General features: G+C 53.1%; 1 non-coding gene across 1 annotated transcript in view; it reads left to right on the forward strand.

Annotated features, from left to right (window-relative positions):
* The first annotated feature begins 3,911 nt into the window (after positions 1-3,911).
* The window catches only part of LOC124773551, a 1,909-nt gene continuing 820 nt past the window's right edge, over positions 3,912-5,000 (forward strand). The window contains exon 1 of the ribosomal RNA XR_007014795.1: positions 3,912-5,000. This exon is cut by the window's right edge and continues 820 nt beyond it. This is a non-coding gene — a ribosomal RNA (small subunit ribosomal RNA).

The raw sequence follows: 5,000 nt of genomic DNA on the forward strand, positions 1-5,000 counted from the left end.
AAGCCGTGGACCGGCAATGACTCCACCCGCACCCGTTCGTGCACCACCCCAACCGCCAAACGCGCACCTCCAGCGGATGAACGGCGGACGTTTCCCGCACTCGTAAAGTGCAATCCACCCCTATAACGTGCGTTTCATGAAGAGTTATTGCCAATATGCGACATTCCCGCTGTCCCTATACATGAGCCGCGACCTGTACCACTTACGAGCGAGAGACGCGATCGCGTTGCTCACTGTACGGCGTCCGATACCGAGCCATCAGCATGTCGGTCCCCATGCGCGTTGCACTCGCACTCGCAGTCGCAAAAACGTGGGGCAAATATATTACGCGGAAGAGTTATAACAGACCGAGCCCCACTGCATGAGGGGAGTCTTTGTCACTAATGTACACAGATGGAACATTTTGGACTGGAACCAGATTACCCGTACACACGGCGCTGATTAGTAATCAATGCAGAGCCATCAAACTACAGAATATATATACAACTGTCCGTATACATGCTGAAAGAGTCTGCCCACAATGGGAACCACACGTCAGCCAGCCACTCTGATCACGCACCACTCTCTGCTTCTAACGGGCGCACATACAATATGTAAGCACCAGCATGGAACAACATCCAGTGCATCCTCTCCGCCACATTACACAATCCACACTATCACAACCAGACCAGGAGGTCCATGCGGAAAATACAATATCCCACCCTTTCGACATCCACCATTGCGCAGATCAGGCACCAACACCCACACATGTCCTATACAACGGTGCACCCAACATCACAATAGTACCTCCTGTCACAGCGCACAAACAATGACATGAGTCAAAGACACAGGTCTGACACAAGCATAGAATTGGAGCGCCGCCTCTAATAAGCCAAAGGTGCATCCTGACGTGACAAATCTGATCATGTCACAAGCATTCACTTACTATAATCACTATCAACGAACCTGCCGCCCCCGCCCCCCCCTACACCTTTCCTTACAACAACGTGTAACCTAACCTAACCTAACCTATGTTGTACCTTAACCTAACCTATGTTGTACCTTAACCTAACCTATGTTGTACCTTAACCTAACCTATGTTGTACCTTAACCTAACCTATGTTGTGCCTTAACCTAACCTATGTTGTGCCTTAACCTAACCTATGTTGTGCCTTAACCTAACCTATGTTGTGCCTTAACCTAACCTATGTTGTGCCTTAACCTAACCTATGTTGTGCCTTAACCTAACCTATGTTGTGCCTTAACCTAACCTATGTTGTGCCTTAACCTAACCTATGTTGTGCCTTAACCTAACCTATGTTGTGCCTTAACCTAACCTATGTTGTGCCTTAACCTAACCTATGTTGTGCCTTAACCTAACCTATGTTGTGCCTTAACCTAACCTATGTTGTGCCTTAACCTAACCCATGTTGTGCCTTAACCTAACCCATGTTGTGCCTTAACCTAACCCATGTTGTGCCTTAACCTAACCCATGTTGTGCCTTAACCTAACCCATGTTGTGCCTTAACCTAACCCATGTTGTGCCTTAACCTAACCCATGTTGTGCCTTAACCTAACCCATGTTGTGCCTTAACCTAACCCATGTTGTGCCTTAACCTAACCCATGTTGTGCCTTAACCTAACCCATGTTGTGCCTTAACCTAACCCATGTTGTGCCTTAACCTAACCCATGTTGTGCCTTAACCTAACCCATGTTGTGCCTTAACCTAACCCATGTTGTGCCTTAACCTAACCCATGTTGTGCCTTAACCTAACCCATGTTGTGCCTTAACCTAACCCATGTTGTGCCTTAACCTAACCCATGTTGTGCCTTAACCTAACCCATGTTGTGCCTTAACCTAACCCATGTTGTGCCTTAACCTAACCCATGTTGTGCCTTAACCTAACCCATGTCGTGCCTTAACCTAACCCATGTCGTGCCTTAACCTAACCCATGTCGTGCCTTAACCTAACCCATGTCGTGCCTTAACCTAACCCATGTCGTGCCTTAACCTAACCCACGTTGTGCCTTAACCTAACCCACGTTGTGCCTTAACCTAACCCACGTTGTGCCCTAACGTAACCCACGTTGTCCCCTAACGTAACCCACGTTGTCGCCTAACGTAACCCACGTTGTCGCCTAAACCTGCTCTGTAATTGTTATACGACTCGTTCAATTAGTGTAGTGTTGCCCACCCGCAACCCTCGCAATATAGTTCGCTACTCGCACTCCCCGCTCCCCTGTGTATCGCTTCATGTTAAACACCTTGCAAGTCTTGCTCACTTTCCACATGCTCCTGCTGTACACTGTAATGTGGATGGCAGCAGGACGTACATGCCGCCCCTCCCCACGTCCCCACCTTGCCCCCTGCCTTCGCAAGCTGGTTGGTGAGAACTTTGCATGTTCAATGCCCTCCGCATGCGACGTACTCAGGCTACGTTGTGGTGCGGCCTGTGTCAACTGTCCGCTAATGTCGTACGCGTAAACCACAATCTGTACTGCACATTCGTCCTTATGTACTGAATGATACATCGTGGCACATGTGTGACCGTACAACGACTGCGCCCAAAAACGGCGGACCATACAGTGCAAATATTGTGCACGCAGCTACGTGTCGTCTCCCTATGAGAGCTGGATTGCAGTGTGGTACGCCATAGAGACGTGTGGGAGGAACGGACGCCGTGGATGGCGATCAGCATGAGCTGTCTGTTGATGTATTCGGACCTAGTCGTCTCTCCTCACACACCGTGATGGCATGGTGCACCGCGTTCCATATCTGCGACATGCTACAGAGGCCGGTTGACAGTCGTTCGAGCAATGGACATCGCATACGTACGGGGGCCACCTTCCACGTATTGTCTAGGCGTGCACATTTTGTTGCGTGTATGTGGGCAGACGTAGTTTGGCGTGACACCTGACACAGGCATGCAATAATCGTGGAAGTTGCAAATGGCGATGGACGCCTGCGTTTTCTGGTGAAGTTACGCAAATGAACAAATGGTAACCTGTTGTGGTGCGGTTGTTCTCGCTAGGGGTGAATCGGTGATGGCGACGATAGGTTGAGGTACTAACCGGTTGTTCCAGCGATACCCACCATGCCGACGAAACTGAACGGCATCTGGGTGTGAAGCGATACGCGGCGGTGGCTGGGTGGGACCGTCCCCGGCCGGTGAGGGGGCGCCTCCCGGCGTGCTGGCCGCGCGGTGCGTGGGCGCACGCGCTACAGCCGGCTGGTGGGGGCGGCCAGTGGCAGGCGCGCCGGCCGACGGACGCGGCAGGCGTCGCAGCTGCGCGCCGGCGCACCCTGCGCGCGGCGCCGTGCGGCCAAAGTAGGTCCTCGCGGGCCCGGTGCGAAGCGCGGTGGACATCTTCAGTGTGCTGGTCCGATTGAGGACTGTGTGCGTTGAGGATGCGCCGCCGCCCGGCGCTCGGCGCCGCGACGCCGTCTGCTGCTCGGTCGCCCCAGCGGTTCTCGCTGGTGGTTTGTATCGCAGCTGTGCGGATGTGTTGGCGCGTGCGCTGTGCTGGGAGAGTTCGCTTCGGCACCCAAGTGGGGCTTTTGTCCTTCTGTGGCGCTGGCGTTGGAGCTGCCGGTCACCGTAGGTGGCGCGTGTTGTCTCCCGCCGGCAATGCCACGACAGCACGCTCCCGGGCCTCTGTCGGCAGCGGCAAGCTCAGTTGGGAGCACGGGTGGTCGCACCGAAAGCGTCTACTCGCCTAACTCCGGGCGATTGCGCCTCTCTCGAACCCGACCAAGTACTTGGGACGGCGCTGCGCGCCGCCGGGACCTGAGAGGGTTTCGAGGTGTATTGTGCAGGGGAGCTCAGCCTCCTCCTGTTTGCAGAATGATTGAGCGGACGCTTGCGTGTTCGCGCGGGCCCCCGGGACACACTCCCGGGCGGCCGGCTGCTCAGCTCTAGTTGACGCAGCTCCCTGGTTGATCCTGCCAGTAGTCATATGCTTGTCTCAAAGATTAAGCCATGCATGTCTCAGTACAAGCCGCATTAAGGTGAAACCGCGAATGGCTCATTAAATCAGTTATGGTTCCTTAGATCGTACCCACGTTACTTGGATAACTGTGGTAATTCTAGAGCTAATACATGCAAACAGAGTCCCGACCAGAGATGGAAGGGACGCTTTTATTAGATCAAAACCAATCGGTCGGCTCGTCCGGTCCGTTTGCCTTGGTGACTCTGAATAACTTTGGGCTGATCGCACGGTCCTCGTACCGGCGACGCATCTTTCAAATGTCTGCCTTATCAACTGTCGATGGTAGGTTCTGCGCCTACCATGGTTGTAACGGGTAACGGGGAATCAGGGTTCGATTCCGGAGAGGGAGCCTGAGAAACGGCTACCACATCCAAGGAAGGCAGCAGGCGCGCAAATTACCCACTCCCGGCACGGGGAGGTAGTGACGAAAAATAACGATACGGGACTCATCCGAGGCCCCGTAATCGGAATGAGTACACTTTAAATCCTTTAACGAGTATCTATTGGAGGGCAAGTCTGGTGCCAGCAGCCGCGGTAATTCCAGCTCCAATAGCGTATATTAAAGTTGTTGCGGTTAAAAAGCTCGTAGTTGGATTTGTGTCCCACGCTGTTGGTTCACCGCCCGTCGGTGTTTAACTGGCATGTATCGTGGGACGTCCTGCCGGTGGGGCGAGCCGAAGGCGTGCGACCGCCCCGTGCGTGCTCGTGCGTCCCGAGGCGGACCCCGTTGAAATCCTACCAGGGTGCTCTTTATTGAGTGTCTCGGTGGGCCGGCACGTTTACTTTGAACAAATTAGAGTGCTTAAAGCAGGCAAGCCCGCCTGAATACTGTGTGCATGGAATAATGGAATAGGACCTCGGTTCTATTTTGTTGGTTTTCGGAACCCGAGGTAATGATTAATAGGGACAGGCGGGGGCATTCGTATTGCGACGTTAGAGGTGAAATTCTTGGATCGTCGCAAGACGAACAGAAGCGAAAGCATTTGCCAAGTATGTTTTCATTAATCAAGAACGAAAGTTAGAGGTTCG

Source organism: Schistocerca piceifrons, unplaced genomic scaffold (genome assembly GCF_021461385.2).
Source record: "Schistocerca piceifrons isolate TAMUIC-IGC-003096 unplaced genomic scaffold, iqSchPice1.1 HiC_scaffold_954, whole genome shotgun sequence".
Classification (NCBI taxonomy): Eukaryota; Metazoa; Arthropoda; class Insecta; order Orthoptera; family Acrididae; genus Schistocerca; species Schistocerca piceifrons.